The sequence below is a fragment of the Daphnia carinata genome, chromosome 10, assembly GCF_022539665.2.
Source record: "Daphnia carinata strain CSIRO-1 chromosome 10, CSIRO_AGI_Dcar_HiC_V3, whole genome shotgun sequence".
Lineage (NCBI taxonomy): Eukaryota > Metazoa > Arthropoda > Branchiopoda > Diplostraca > Daphniidae > Daphnia > Daphnia carinata.
The window spans coordinates 129,952-145,425 of NC_081340.1; the positions used below are offsets into that span (position 1 = coordinate 129,952).

Sequence of the window (15,474 nt, forward strand, 5' to 3'; positions counted from 1 at the left end):
ATGTGCCATGGCCCTATTTTTAAAAGATGAAGAATTAAGTCATAAGAATTGTGCAACCAAATTGTCAAAATGGGATGGACAACAGACGGCGTATTTGGGAAACCGTCGCTGGGGTTTTTCTGCCGTCAAAGATACTACAATTACGATATCCTGTCCAAGTAATCGACGAACGTCAAATACGATAATCAAACGAGAGTCGTTCGACATATTCGAAGTGCCCATGTCCTGTTCGGCATATACAGATGACTGGATCTTCCAAGCCAGCCTCAAGAAAAATATCCGCCATTCTTCAAGCAATAGAACGCTCCCTTCTTTAGCCGAATTAGAGGAAGAAGGACAAGTGTGGCAAGAGGACAAGGCACCTGATATCACAAACCTACGGCCTCGTTATATCACGGACTGGAACAATGGCACGTTGTTATCTCGCCGCACGATGACGCAAGCACGGATTTCCCTGATGGCACAACACTTACGCTCATTGGAAGAAGAGGAGCAAGAGAGAAAAGGCGTCGATCATCTAGGGACAATTCGTTACCCCTACGAATGGGTCGCCGTACTGCTGGCTGTATGTACCGGCCTATCATTATTCGCGTTCTTCTCTCGCCGCTATGCCCTTTTCACGCTCGGAAATCTATCTAACCGAGTGGCTGAATTGGAACGCCGCCTTGCGACACATGAAGCGTTGATAGAGGAGGAAGTGTAATTCTACCTGCATTGGAGTAATTTTATGTGTGTTTGTAGTCCCACAGTAGTCTGATTTTTTTTTACTTACTCTTTTTGGTGTTCACATTACTTTGTAGTAATTGATGGTTCCTTTCACTCCATTTATTTGTTAAACTCACACAAACATCGGCACTAGAACGGCACTTTAGAAAAGCAGCGGGCACGGTGTCTTGTAGGATCGAGAGTTAAGAACAGACTGAATAGCGTGGGTGGAAAAGGACGCTAACTCGCCCACGCCATCTCTTGGCTGGCCGATGAGTATTTGTACCGCGAGCGCTAGATGGCGCGGCAGCTGCCCAAACTTTTGTTCGTAGAAAATGCTTTTATTTACTTTATCCCCTTTTATAAGTAAAGTCCATGTTGTGTAATCCCTCTCTTCCCCGTAACAAAAAAAAAAAAAAAAAAAAAAAAAAAAAAAAATAAAAAAATTACATTTTAGAATTCGACACAAACGCGATCGGGACGAGTCGCGACTTAAGGAGGGGGATGTTACGTTGGCAATATCCGATTCGCCACTGCAGTAGCGACAACAGCGCTAGGACGGAAATCCCGCCCCAATTATGGCCGTCCATTGGAGCACCACCCTCGTCGCCGGATATAAAAGGGGCGATATTGCACTTCTGTGTGGCTTTTTGATTAATTGGTTAGGGCAATTAGTTTGCAGTTGTGTTATTAATCCTTTTGGTGAAATACACATTATCTTTTAATCTGAAGCACGACGTCTCTATCTTGGTACAAGATCCGTCCGTGACAATATAGTTAAGGATATTGGACTGGTAACCATCGCGTTCGGTCAACCACAAAAATGCAAACAAATAAAATTCACTTTCTTTAAAGAGGTCACTTTTCTCACGGAAATGCACCATTCTTTCTGTATTTCGTTTTAAAATACCTCTAGTTTATAGAAGATGAAATTTCAAAACTGACCACTAGGTGGCGTCTTAGAAAATACTAGAATTCATCGCGAGATGGTTCGTACTTCCCTGTGATTCATCCAAAAACGGCTAGGTGGATATAAAAGATTTGATGCCAACAGCATCCCGTATTCCCAAGCGGTCACCCATCTAGGTACTAACGGAACCCGACGTAGCTTAACTTCCTGGAGCTGACGAGACAAGGTTTGTTCTACGTGGTATGGCCGTTGACAATTCAGTTCCAAAATAAAATGAATACACTCCAGTAATGTCCATTAAAACCAGCACAAGTGCAATTGATTTATATAGTTAAGGATATTGGACTGGTAACCATCGCGTTCGGTCAACCACAAAAATGCAAACAAATAAAATTCACTTTCTTTAAAGAGGTCACTTTTCTCACGGAAATGCACCATTCTTTTTGTATTTCGTTTTAAAATACCTCTAGTTTATAGAAGATGAAATTTCAAAACTGACCACTAGGTGGCGTTTTAGAAAATACTAGAATTCACCACGAGATGGTTCGTACTTCCCTGTGATTCATCCAAAAACGGCTAGGTGGATATAAAAGTTTTGATGCCAACAGCATCCCGTATTCCCAAGCGGTCACCCATCTAGGTACTAACGGAACCCGACGTAGCTTAACTTCCTGGAGCTGACGAGACAAGGTTTGTTCTACGTGGTATGGCCGTTGACAATTCAGTTCCAAAATAAAATGAATACACTCCAGTAATGTCCATTAAAACCAGCACAAGTACAATTGATTTATATTGTTAAGGATATTGGACTGGTAACCATCGCGTTCGGTCAACCACAAAAATGCAAACATATAAAATTCACTTTCTTGAAAGAGGTCACTTTTCTCACGGAAATGCACCATTCTTTTTGTATTTCGTTTTAAAATACCTCTAGTTTATAGAAGATGAAATTTCAAAACTGACCACTAGGTGGCGTCTTAGAAAATACTAGAATTCATCGCGAGATGGTTCGTACTTCCCTGTGATTCATCCAAAAACGGCTAGGTGGATATAAAAGATTTGATGCCAACAGCATCCCGTATTCCCAAGCGGTCACCCATCTAGGTACTAACGGAACCCGACGTAGCTTAACTTCCTGGAGCTGACGAGACAAGGTTTGTTCTACGTGGTATGGCCGTTGACAATTCAGTTCCAAAATAAAATGAATACACTCCAGTAATGTCCATTAAAACCAGCACAAGTACAATTGATTTATATAGTTAAGGATATTGGACTGGTAACCATCGCGTTCGGTCAACCACAAAAATGCAAACAAATAAAATTCACTTTCTTTAAAGAGGTCACTTTTCTCACGGAAATGCACCATTCTTTTTGTATTTCGTTTTAAAATACCTCTAGTTTATAGAAGATGAAATTTCAAAACTGACCACTAGGTGGCGTTTTAGAAAATACTAGAATTCACCACGAGATGGTTCGTACTTCCCTGTGATTCATCCAAAAACGGCTAGGTGGATATAAAAGTTTTGATGCCAACAGCATCCCGTATTCCCAAGCGGTCACCCATCTAGGTACTAACGGAACCCGACGTAGCTTAACTTCCTGGAGCTGACGAGACAAGGTTTGTTCTACGTGGTATGGCCGTTGACAATTCAGTTCCAAAATAAAATGAATACACTCCAGTAATGTCCATTAAAACCAGCACAAGTACAATTGATTTATATTGTTAAGGATATTGGACTGGTAACCATCGCGTTCGGTCAACCACAAAAATGCAAACATATAAAATTCACTTTCTTGAAAGAGGTCACTTTTCTCACGGAAATGCACCATTCTTTTTGTATTTCGTTTTAAAATACCTCTAGTTTATAGAAGATGAAATTTCAAAACTGACCACTAGGTGGCGTCTTAGAAAATACTAGAATTCATCGCGAGATGGTTCGTACTTCCCTGTGATTCATCCAAAAACGGCTAGGTGGATATAAAAGATTTGATGCCAACAGCATCCCGTATTCCCAAGCGGTCACCCATCTAGGTACTAACGGAACCCGACGTAGCTTAACTTCCTGGAGCTGACGAGACAAGGTTTGTTCTACGTGGTATGGCCGTTGACAATTCAGTTCCAAAATAAAATGAATACACTCCAGTAATGTCCATTAAAACCAGCACAAGTACAATTGATTTATATAGTTAAGGATATTGGACTGGTAACCATCGCGTTCGGTCAACCACAAAAATGCAAACATATAAAATTCACTTTCTTGAAAGAGGTCACTTTTCTCACGGAAATGCACCATTCTTTTTGTATTTCGTTTTAAAATACCTCTAGTTTATAGAAGATGAAATTTCAAAACTGACCACTAGGTGGCGTTTTAGAAAATACTAGAATTCACCACGAGATGGTTCGTACTTCCCTGTGATTCATCCAAAAACGGCTAGGTGGATATAAAAGTTTTGATGCCAACAGCATCCCGTATTCCCAAGCGGTCACCCATCTAGGTACTAACGGAACCCGACGTAGCTTAACTTCCTGGAGCTGACGAGACAAGGTTTGTTCTACGTGGTATGGCCGTTGACAATTCAGTTCCAAAATAAAATGAATACACTCCAGTAATGTCCATTAAAACCAGCACAAGTACAATTGATTTATATAGTTAAGGATATTGGACTGGTAACCATCGCGTTCGGTCAACCACAAAAATGCAAACATATAAAATTCACTTTCTTGAAAGAGGTCACTTTTCTCACGGAAATGCACCATTCTTTTTGTATTTCGTTTTAAAATACCTCTAGTTTATAGAAGATGAAATTTCAAAACTGACCACTAGGTGGCGTCTTAGAAAATACTATAATTCATCGCGAGATGGTTCGTACTTCCCTGTGATTCATCCAAAAACGGCTAGGTGGATATAAAAGTTTTGATGCCAACAGCATCCCGTATTCCCAAGCGGTCACCCATCTAGGTACTAACGGAACCCGACGTAGCTTAACTGCCGGGAGCTGACGAGACCTGGTGTGTTCTACGTGGTATGGCCGTTGACAATTCAGTTCCAAAATAAAATGAATACACTCCAGTAATGTCCATTAAAACCAGCACAAGTACAATTGATTTATATAGTTAAGGATATTGGACTGGTAACCATCGCGTTCGGTCAACCACAAAAATGCAAACAAATAAAATTCACTTTCTTTAAAGAGGTCACTTTTCTCACGGAAATGCACCATTCTTTTTGTATTTCGTTTTAAAATACCTCTAGTTTATAGAAGATGAAATTTCAAAACTGACCACTAGGTGGCGTCTTAGAAAATACTATAATTCATCGCGATTCCCAGGTACTAACGGAACCCGACGTAGCTTAACTTCCTGGAGCTGACGAGACAAGGTTTGTTCTACGTGGTATGGCCGTTGACAATTCAGTTCCAAAATAAAATGAATACACTCCAGTAATGTCCATTAAAACCAGCACAAGTACAATTGATTTATATAGTTAAGGATATTGGACTGGTAACCATCGCGTTCGGTCAACCACAAAAATGCAAACATATAAAATTCACTTTCTTTAAAGAGGTCACTTTTCTCACGGAAATGCACCATTCTTTTTGTATTTCGTTTTAAAATACCTCTAGTTTATAGAAGATGAAATTTCAAAACTGACCACTAGGTGGCGTTTTAGAAAATACTAGAATTCACCACGAGATGGTTCGTACTTCCCTGTGATTCATCCAAAAACGGCTAGGTGGATATAAAAGTTTTGATGCCAACAGCATCCCGTATTCCCAAGCGGTCACCCATCTAGGTACTAACGGAACCCGACGTAGCTTAACTTCCTGGAGCTGACGAGACAAGGTTTGTTCTACGTGGTATGGCCGTTGACAATTCAGTTCCAAAATAAAATGAATACACTCCAGTAATGTCCATTAAAACCAGCACAAGTACAATTGATTTATATAGTTAAGGATATTGGACTGGTAACCATCGCGTTCGGTCAACCACAAAAATGCAAACAAATAAAATTCACTTTCTTTAAAGAGGTCACTTTTCTCACGGAAATGCACCATTCTTTTGTATTTCGTTTTAAAATACCTTTAGTTTATAGAAGATGAAATTTCAAAACTGACCACTAGGTGGCGTTTTAGAAAATACTAGAATTTACCGCGAGATGGTTCGTACTTCCCTGTGATTCATCCAAAAACGGCTAGGTGGATATAAAAGTTTTGATGCCAACAGCATCCCGTATTCCCAAGCGGTCACCCATCTAGGTACTAACGGAACCCGACGTAGCTTAACTTCCTGGAGCTGACGAGACAAGGTTTGTTCTACGTGGTATGGCCGTTGACAATTCAGTTCCAAAATAAAATGAATACACTCCAGTAATGTCCATTAAAACCAGCACAAGTACAATTGATTTATATAGTTAAGGATATTGGACTGGTAACCATCGCGTTCGGTCAACCACAAAAATGCAAACAAATAAAATTCACTTTCTTTAAAGAGGTCACTTTTCTCACGGAAATGCACCATTCTTTTTGTATTTCGTTTTAAAATACCTTTAGTTTATAGAAGATGAAATTTAAAAACTGACCACTAGGTGGCGTTTTAGAAAATACTAGAATTTACCGCGAGATGGTTCGTACTTCCCTGTGATTCATCCAAAAACGGCTAGGTGGATATAAAAGTTTTGATGCCAACAGCATCCCGTATTCCCAAGCGGTCACCCATCTAGGTACTAACGGAACCCGACGTAGCTTAACTTCCTGGAGCTGACGAGACAAGGTTTGTTCTACGTGGTATGGCCGTTGACAATTCAGTTCCAAAATAAAATGAATACACTCCAGTAATGTCCATTAAAACCAGCACAAGTACAATTGATTTATATAGTTAAGGATATTGGACTGGTAACCATCGCGTTCGGTCAACCACAAAAATGCAAACAAATAAAATTCACTTTCTTTAAAGAGGTCACTTTTCTCACGGAAATGCACCATTCTTTTTGTATTTCGTTTTCAAATACCTTTAGTTTATAGAAGATGAAATTTCAAAACTGACCACTAGGTGGCGTTTTAGAAAATACTAGAATTTACCGCGAGATGGTTCGTACTTCCCTGTGATTCATCCAAAAACGGCTAGGTGGATATAAAAGTTTTGATGCCAACAGCATCCCGTATTCCCAAGCGGTCACCCATCTAGGTACTAACGGAACCCGACGTAGCTTAACTTCCTGGAGCTGACGAGACAAGGTTTGTTCTACGTGGTATGGCCGTTGACAATTCAGTTCCAAAATAAAATGAATACACTCCAGTAATGTCCATTAAAACCAGCACAAGTACAATTGATTTATATAGTTAAGGATATTGGACTGGTAACCATCGCGTTCGGTCAACCACAAAAATGCAAACAAATAAAATTCACTTTCTTTAAAGAGGTCACTTTTCTCACGGAAATGCACCATTCTTTTTGTATTTCGTTTTAAAATACCTTTAGTTTATAGAAGATGAAATTTAAAAACTGACCACTAGGTGGCGTTTTAGAAAATACTAGAATTTACCGCGAGATGGTTCGTACTTCCCTGTGATTCATCCAAAAACGGCTAGGTGGATATAAAAGTTTTGATGCCAACAGCATCCCGTATTCCCAAGCGGTCACCCATCTAGGTACTAACGGAACCCGACGTAGCTTAACTTCCTGGAGCTGACGAGACAAGGTTTGTTCTACGTGGTATGGCCGTTGACAATTCAGTTCCAAAATAAAATGAATACACTCCAGTAATGTCCATTAAAACCAGCACAAGTACAATTGATTTATATAGTTAAGGATATTGGACTGGTAACCATCGCGTTCGGTCAACCACAAAAATGCAAACAAATAAAATTCACTTTCTTTAAAGAGGTCACTTTTCTCACGGAAATGCACCATTCTTTTTGTATTTCGTTTTAAAATACCTTTAGTTTATAGAAGATGAAATTTAAAAACTGACCACTAGGTGGCGTTTTAGAAAATACTAGAATTTACCGCGAGATGGTTCGTACTTCCCTGTGATTCATCCAAAAACGGCTAGGTGGATATAAAAGTTTTGATGCCAACAGCATCCCGTATTCCCAAGCGGTCACCCATCTAGGTACTAACGGAACCCGACGTAGCTTAACTTCCTGGAGCTGACGAGACAAGGTTTGTTCTACGTGGTATGGCCGTTGACAATTCAGTTCCAAAATAAAATGAATACACTCCAGTAATGTCCATTAAAACCAGCACAAGTACAATTGATTTATATAGTTAAGGATATTGGACTGGTAACCATCGCGTTCGGTCAACCACAAAAATGCAAACAAATAAAATTCACTTTCTTTAAAGAGGTCACTTTTCTCACGGAAATGCACCATTCTTTTTGTATTTCGTTTTCAAATACCTTTAGTTTATAGAAGATGAAATTTAAAAACTGACCACTAGGTGGCGTTTTAGAAAATACTAGAATTTACCGCGAGATGGTTCGTACTTCCCTGTGATTCATCCAAAAACGGCTAGGTGGATATAAAAGTTTTGATGCCAACAGCATCCCGTATTCCCAAGCGGTCACCCATCTAGGTACTAACGGAACCCGACGTAGCTTAACTTCCTGGAGCTGACGAGACAAGGTTTGTTCTACGTGGTATGGCCGTTGACAATTCAGTTCCAAAATAAAATGAATACACTCCAGTAATGTCCATTAAAACCAGCACAAGTACAATTGATTTATATAGTTAAGGATATTGGACTGGTAACCATCGCGTTCGGTCAACCACAAAAATGCAAACAAATAAAATTCACTTTCTTTAAAGAGGTCACTTTTCTCACGGAAATGCACCGTTCTTTTTGTATTTCATTTTTAAAATACCTTTAGTTTATAGAAGATGAAATTTCAAAACTGACCACTAGGTGGCGTTTTAGAAAATACTAGAATTTACCGCGAGATGGTTCGTACTTCCCTGTGATTCATCCAAAAACGGCTAGGTGGATATAAAAGTTTTGATGCCAACAGCATCCCGTATTCCCAAGCGGTCACCCATCTAGGTACTAACGGAACCCGACGTAGCTTAACTTCCTGGAGCTGACGAGACAAGGTTTGTTCTACGTGGTATGGCCGTTGACAATTCAGTTCCAAAATAAAATGAATACACTCCAGTAATGTCCATTAAAACCAGCACAAGTACAATTGATTTATATAGTTAAGGATATTGGACTGGTAACCATCGCGTTCGGTCAACCACAAAAATGCAAACAAATAAAATTCACTTTCTTTAAAGAGGTCACTTTTCTCACGGAAATGCACCATTCTTTTTGTATTTCGTTTTAAAATACCTTTAGTTTATAGAAGATGAAATTTAAAAACTGACCACTAGGTGGCGTTTTAGAAAATACTAGAATTTACCGCGAGATGGTTCGTACTTCCCTGTGATTCATCCAAAAACGGCTAGGTGGATATAAAAGTTTTGATGCCAACAGCATCCCGTATTCCCAAGCGGTCACCCATCTAGGTACTAACGGAACCCGACGTAGCTTAACTTCCTGGAGCTGACGAGACAAGGTTTGTTCTACGTGGTATGGCCGTTGACAATTCAGTTCCAAAATAAAATGAATACACTCCAGTAATGTCCATTAAAACCAGCACAAGTACAATTGATTTATATAGTTAAGGATATTGGACTGGTAACCATCGCGTTCGGTCAACCACAAAAATGCAAACAAATAAAATTCACTTTCTTTAAAGAGGTCACTTTTCTCACGGAAATGCACCATTCTTTTTGTATTTCGTTTTAAAATACCTTTAGTTTATAGAAGATGAAATTTAAAAACTGACCACTAGGTGGCGTTTTAGAAAATACTAGAATTTACCGCGAGATGGTTCGTACTTCCCTGTGATTCATCCAAAAACGGCTAGGTGGATATAAAAGTTTTGATGCCAACAGCATCCCGTATTCCCAAGCGGTCACCCATCTAGGTACTAACGGAACCCGACGTAGCTTAACTTCCTGGAGCTGACGAGACAAGGTTTGTTCTACGTGGTATGGCCGTTGACAATTCAGTTCCAAAATAAAATGAATACACTCCAGTAATGTCCATTAAAACCAGCACAAGTACAATTGATTTATATAGTTAAGGATATTGGACTGGTAACCATCGCGTTCGGTCAACCACAAAAATGCAAACAAATAAAATTCACTTTCTTTAAAGAGGTCACTTTTCTCACGGAAATGTACCATACCTTTTGTGTTCTCGTTTTAAAAAACCCTTTAGTTGGAAGGAGATGAAATTTCAAAACTGACCACTAGGTGGCGTTTTAGAAAATACTAGAATTTACCGCGAGATGGTTCGTACTTCCCTGTGATTCATCCAAAAACGGCTAGGTGGATATAAAAGTTTTGATGCCAACAGCATCCCGTATTCCCAAGCGGTCACCCATCTAGGTACTAACGGAACCCGACGTAGCTTAACTTCCTGGAGCTGACGAGACAAGGTTTGTTCTACGTGGTATGGCCGTTGACAATTCAGTTCCAAAATAAAATGAATACACTCCAGTAATGTCCATTAAAACCAGCACAAGTACAATTGATTTATATAGTTAAGGATATTGGACTGGTAACCATCGCGTTCGGTCAACCACAAAAATGCAAACAAATAAAATTCACTTTCTTTAAAGAGGTCACTTTTCTCACGGAAATGCACCATTCTTTTTGTGTTCTCGTTTTAAAAAACCCTTTAGTTGGAAGGAGATGAAATTTAAAAACTGACCACTAGGTGGCGTTTTAGAAAATACTAGAATTTACCGCGAGATGGTTCGTACTTCCCTGTGATTCATCCAAAAACGGCTAGGTGGATATAAAAGTTTTGATGCCAACAGCATCCCGTATTCCCAAGCGGTCACCCATCTAGGTACTAACGGAACCCGACGTAGCTTAACTTCCTGGAGCTGACGAGACAAGGTTTGTTCTACGTGGTATGGCCGTTGACAATTCAGTTCCAAAATAAAATGAATACACTCCAGTAATGTCCATTAAAACCAGCACAAGTACAATTGATTTATATAGTTAAGGATATTGGACTGGTAACCATCGCGTTCGGTCAACCACAAAAATGCAAACAAATAAAATTCACTTTCTTTAAAGAGGTCACTTTTCTCACGGAAATGCACCATTCTTTTTGTATTTCGTTTTCAAATACCTTTAGTTTATAGAAGATGAAATTTAAAAACTGACCACTAGGTGGCGTTTTAGAAAATACTAGAATTTACCGCGAGATGGTTCGTACTTCCCTGTGATTCATCCAAAAACGGCTAGGTGGATATAAAAGTTTTGATGCCAACAGCATCCCGTATTCCCAAGCGGTCACCCATCTAGGTACTAACGGAACCCGACGTAGCTTAACTTCCTGGAGCTGACGAGACAAGGTTTGTTCTACGTGGTATGGCCGTTGACAATTCATTTCCAAAATAAAATGAATACACTCCAGTAATGTCCATTAAAACCAGCACAAGTACAATTGATTTATATAGTTAAGGATATTGGACTGGTAACCATCGCGTTCGGTCAACCACAAAAATGCAAACAAATAAAATTCACTTTCTTTAAAGAGGTCACTTTTCTCACAGAAATGTACCATACCTTTTGTGTTCTCGTTTTAAAATACCCTTTAGTTGGAAGGAGATGAAATTTCAAAACTGACCACTAGGTGGCGTTTTAGAAAATACTAGAATTTACCGCGAGATGGTTCGTACTTCCCTGTGATTCATCCAAAAACGGCTAGGTGGATATAAAAGTTTTGATGCCAACAGCATCCCGTATTCCCAAGCGGTCACCCATCTAGGTACTAACGGAACCCGACGTAGCTTAACTTCCTGGAGCTGACGAGACAAGGTTTGTTCTACGTGGTATGGCCGTTGACAATTCAGTTCCAAAATAAAATGAATACACTCCAGTAATGTCCATTAAAACCAGCACAAGTACAATTGATTTATATTGTTACGTTGGCAATATCCGATTCGCCACTGCAGTAGCGACAACAGCGCTAGGACGGAAATCCCGCCCCAATTATGGCCGTCCATTGGAGCACCACCCTCGTCGCCGGATATAAAAGGGGCGATATTGCACTTCTGTGTGGCTTTTTGATTAATTGGTTAGGGCAATTAGTTTGCAGTTGTGTTATTAATCCTTTTGGTGAAATACACATTATCTTTTAATCTGAAGCACGACGTCTCTATCTTGGTACAAGATCCGTCCGTGACATGGTGGAGATGCAGGGTAACACCTGTTAGGCTGAGTAAGGTAAGCGCAATTGTTGTTCTTTTCGCACGGGTCTTGGGGAGTTTTGGAATAAGGAACTTGGAGGCAGGTGCTGTTTAGGGGTCCTTGGGAAGTGTGACCGGCCGGCTAGAAAGTGCCTTAAATTGCCGTGGTACAGGACCACAGACCTGGCCGATTTCCTTGATTCGCTGTTAGGTTGAAGACCCGTCCGAGTAAGTTGTTGAAAGCGCGTAGTAAAAGCCCGACAGGCCTACCATTGGGTGGGAGAGAGAGACGTAGCTCGGTGGATGAGTACGGATCCGCCTAGGCAGAGCAGGCGTTTACGAGGGTTAGCCGCGTCCCCGATAAGCGGGGAAGGACAACGCAGCGTTGGTCTTGACGGAAGTCAGGCGGAAGCTCTAAAGAGAGTTACAGGAGTAGGGGCACAGACTGCCCAAGCGATCGGCCATACCATTTCGAGAAGAGAAATCGTATCACTGAACCCGATCGGAGAATCGAACGCGAGGACAAATTCCTCTTGTAGGTATCGGAAGCTCGTTCAGGAAGCAAGATCGAGAGATAGTGGTGTAGGAGAACAAACGTGTATTGATCCGAGGGAGCAACAGGAGGTAGCCGAAAAGCAAGGAATCTTTAACGAGTGCTCAAGGGAAGGAAGTGATAAGGGGTTAGACGATTTTTCTGGAGCTTTACCACTCGTGATAGTACCAACGCTTGAAATGGCCCAGCGTGCTGAATTTAGAGGAAATGATGGACCTCCCGCCCGTGCGCCTGCACAGGCAGGAGGAGCCGTTCAACGTGCACCGGCTCATCCATCGCAGTATCGTGAAGCACCAGTCTTCCGCGGAGGACCAGACGACGATGCCGCTGAATGGATGGAACGTTTCGAGAGGACCGCCAATTTCAATGGATGGGGTCCCGCTGAGAAAGCGGAATACTTTGGCTTATTCTTAGAAGGTACAGCAAAGGATTGGCTAGCTTGTCAATTAGGGGAGGTGGTCTGGGACGATGTTGCTCCGGATGATGCCGAACCCGGGATAAGGGGCCTACGAACCCGATTTTTAGATACATTTCGATCGGAGGATTTCGACCGTTATCATAAAGCTAGGCTACGTAGCCGAAAACAGGAGGCCTCGGAGACGGTCGTAGGATATTTCTACGACGTGCTAAATCAGTGCCGTAGGTTGAACCCAAGGATGCCTGAAGCGAAGAAAATAGATTATCTGTTGCGTGGGCTTAATCAGCCTTTGAAGCGAGAAATGACCATTAAACAGCCCCGGACGACAGATGAATTTTTGAAAGCACTCAAGATTTATACTAGGGCATATGAGGATTCAGAGAAACCAAATCAGGCAGTTAATTTTATGGGACAAGCGAAGGATCCTATTCCACCCAAGCGAGTCACGTATGCTGACTCCGAAGAAAGGCAAACTCCGTTGAAACAAGAAGCCTAAGAGTACGACGCAAAGCGAGACGGCACGCGCCAAGGGTCGCATGACGAGTTAAAAAATTTAATACGCGATATGGCAGCTCGGATAGAAGAGCTGGAACGAGGCACTAAACAACTACGCCTGGGAGGGAGAGGGGAGAAACCTAAACCCTCCCGAACAGCAGACGGAAGGCCAATCTGCCACCGATGCGGACGCTCCGGTCATATTGCTCGTAACTGTGAGACCGATTTGAGTAATATAAGGCCACGATCACCAACACCCAGTCGGGAAGGAAGGAGAACGAAAGGAGACCAGATGGACGTGATGTGGACCGACGCGGACGTGAGAACTCGAGACGAGATGGAAGCCAAGATGGGAGGAGAAACATAAGTCGAGAACGCTCGCGTTATAATAGGGACGATAGTAGGGAAAGTCGTAGCCCTAGAACGGTTTCTAGACCTCCAGCGGACCGTGATCAGGGTCAAATGGCGGTGGGAATGATTTCACTCGAAGAAAAAGGGAAGAAGAAAGATGAGCTTAAGGAGGCTGAAAATGAAGACAAAGGGGCCGGCTGTGAGATGGAATCGCTCGAGAAAAGGGGAAGAGAATTGTAAAGTCGAAGAGGGCATAAAGGATAAAGGAGAAAACGTACCGATCTATTTGACCTACTCTCCGCGTCTCATATTCGAAGAAGTCAACTGTAAGGGATTGGCCGTCAAGGCAGTTATTGATACTGGAGCCGTAATTTCAGTTGCTTCGCCAAGCCTGCAAGAAAAGCTAAAAGCACCGTTGGTGGAATGGGAAGGACCGGCCATCATTATGGTAAATGGTCAAAGTACACAACCTCTTGGTGCCATTCAGTTGGAAATTGAACATCGGGGCCACAAGGCCAGTGGAAAAATCATTCTCTTGGAAATGAAAGGAATAGAACTACTGTTAGGGAACGATTTTTTAAGCCAGTTTGAGCGATTGGTGGTTCAGTACAAGAAGACGGGGGCAGTGGCATCTCTAGGTGAATTGCCAGTGAATGTAATCAACGAGGAGATAATCTCGCCTCCAAAGCTGATAGCCAAGATAGGAAGAATGCTGCCACCGAGAACCTTTGCTCTAGTGGAAGTAGAGCTTACCGCACAAGAGAAAAACATTTGGATGGTAGAGCCTTCGGACAAGTTAGCTCGAGTCAAAGGCATTACTACTGGGAAGGTACTTGTGTCCAGTGAATCCCCGCTAAACCGAGTGTTTGTTGTGAACTTAACGTACCAGAGAGCCTATATCCGAGAGGGGACCGTTTTGGGACAGATGGAAGAAATAGAACCTGTTGTGGTGACAATAGATGAGGAAGAGAAAATGGGAATAAAGGATGACAAGGAGAATCTAGCCGTAATGGCACTCAGTCGAGGAAAGTTCTCTCCGTCCAGCGTCGCCCCTATTCCCGGGAGACATTCAGGGCTAGGATTGCCGAAAGCTTATCACCCCCAGAAACAGAGAGATTGATTGACCTGTTAGAAGAATTTCATTCATGTTTCGCGCTGGCCGATAGTGAGCTGGGAGTTTGTCGTGTGGCCAAGCATCGAATCGACACAGGTAACACACCAGTTCACCAACCTCCGTACAAAAGCGCATGGAAAGAACGAGCCATTGTACAGCGACAGGTCGACGAGATGCTGGAAAAAGGTGTCATTGAGCCTTCCACCAGCCCTTGGGCATCGCCAGTTGTCTTGGTGAAAAAGAAAGATGGAAATTGAGATTCTGCGTGGACTATCGGAAGCTAAACGTCGTCTCTGCAGTAAGATGTTTACCCACTACCGCGGATTGAGGAAACCCTAGCCAGGATGGGGAACGCCTGCATTTTTTCGACAATGGATTTAGAAAGCGGATACTGGCAAGTGTCTATGGACGAAGCTGATAAAGCCAAATCAGCATTTATCACGCCCGACGGTCTCTATCAATTTTTGGTAATGCCGTTTGATTAGCTTCCGCTCCCGGAACATTCCAACGGATGATGGACCTGGTACTAGCTGGGCTCCGTTGACGATCTGCCTCGTCTACCTAGACGATATCATCATCTACGCGGGGGATACCAGGAACATCTACGTCGACTCCGGCAGGTACCGAGTGCCTAGCACAAAGCCGGGATTAAAGATCAAACTAGTAAAGTGCCAA

General features: G+C 42.0%; 21 pseudogenes; all 21 read right to left on the reverse strand.

The window, feature by feature from the left end:
• Positions 1-1,750: 1,750 nt before the first annotated feature.
• Positions 1,751-1,869, reverse strand: LOC130703276 (5S ribosomal RNA; annotated as a pseudogene).
• Positions 1,870-2,214: 345 nt separating this feature from the next.
• Positions 2,215-2,333, reverse strand: LOC130703275 (5S ribosomal RNA; annotated as a pseudogene).
• Positions 2,334-2,678: 345 nt separating this feature from the next.
• LOC130703274 (5S ribosomal RNA) lies at positions 2,679-2,797 on the reverse strand (annotated as a pseudogene).
• A 345-nt stretch (positions 2,798-3,142) lies between these two features.
• LOC130703273 (5S ribosomal RNA) lies at positions 3,143-3,261 on the reverse strand (annotated as a pseudogene).
• Positions 3,262-3,606: 345 nt separating this feature from the next.
• LOC130703272 (5S ribosomal RNA) lies at positions 3,607-3,725 on the reverse strand (annotated as a pseudogene).
• A 345-nt stretch (positions 3,726-4,070) lies between these two features.
• On the reverse strand, positions 4,071-4,189 carry LOC130703271 (5S ribosomal RNA; annotated as a pseudogene).
• Positions 4,190-4,534: 345 nt separating this feature from the next.
• LOC130703258 (5S ribosomal RNA) lies at positions 4,535-4,653 on the reverse strand (annotated as a pseudogene).
• Positions 4,654-5,368: 715 nt separating this feature from the next.
• LOC130703269 (5S ribosomal RNA) lies at positions 5,369-5,487 on the reverse strand (annotated as a pseudogene).
• A 344-nt stretch (positions 5,488-5,831) lies between these two features.
• LOC130703268 (5S ribosomal RNA) lies at positions 5,832-5,950 on the reverse strand (annotated as a pseudogene).
• A 345-nt stretch (positions 5,951-6,295) lies between these two features.
• LOC130703267 (5S ribosomal RNA) lies at positions 6,296-6,414 on the reverse strand (annotated as a pseudogene).
• A 345-nt stretch (positions 6,415-6,759) lies between these two features.
• Positions 6,760-6,878, reverse strand: LOC130703266 (5S ribosomal RNA; annotated as a pseudogene).
• A 345-nt stretch (positions 6,879-7,223) lies between these two features.
• Positions 7,224-7,342, reverse strand: LOC130703265 (5S ribosomal RNA; annotated as a pseudogene).
• A 345-nt stretch (positions 7,343-7,687) lies between these two features.
• On the reverse strand, positions 7,688-7,806 carry LOC130703264 (5S ribosomal RNA; annotated as a pseudogene).
• Positions 7,807-8,151: 345 nt separating this feature from the next.
• On the reverse strand, positions 8,152-8,270 carry LOC130703263 (5S ribosomal RNA; annotated as a pseudogene).
• A 346-nt stretch (positions 8,271-8,616) lies between these two features.
• Positions 8,617-8,735, reverse strand: LOC130703262 (5S ribosomal RNA; annotated as a pseudogene).
• Positions 8,736-9,080: 345 nt separating this feature from the next.
• LOC130703260 (5S ribosomal RNA) lies at positions 9,081-9,199 on the reverse strand (annotated as a pseudogene).
• Positions 9,200-9,544: 345 nt separating this feature from the next.
• Positions 9,545-9,663, reverse strand: LOC130703259 (5S ribosomal RNA; annotated as a pseudogene).
• Positions 9,664-10,010: 347 nt separating this feature from the next.
• Positions 10,011-10,129, reverse strand: LOC130703298 (5S ribosomal RNA; annotated as a pseudogene).
• A 347-nt stretch (positions 10,130-10,476) lies between these two features.
• Positions 10,477-10,595, reverse strand: LOC130703294 (5S ribosomal RNA; annotated as a pseudogene).
• A 345-nt stretch (positions 10,596-10,940) lies between these two features.
• On the reverse strand, positions 10,941-11,059 carry LOC130703282 (5S ribosomal RNA; annotated as a pseudogene).
• A 347-nt stretch (positions 11,060-11,406) lies between these two features.
• On the reverse strand, positions 11,407-11,525 carry LOC130703270 (5S ribosomal RNA; annotated as a pseudogene).
• Between the last annotated feature and the right edge of the window lie 3,949 nt (positions 11,526-15,474).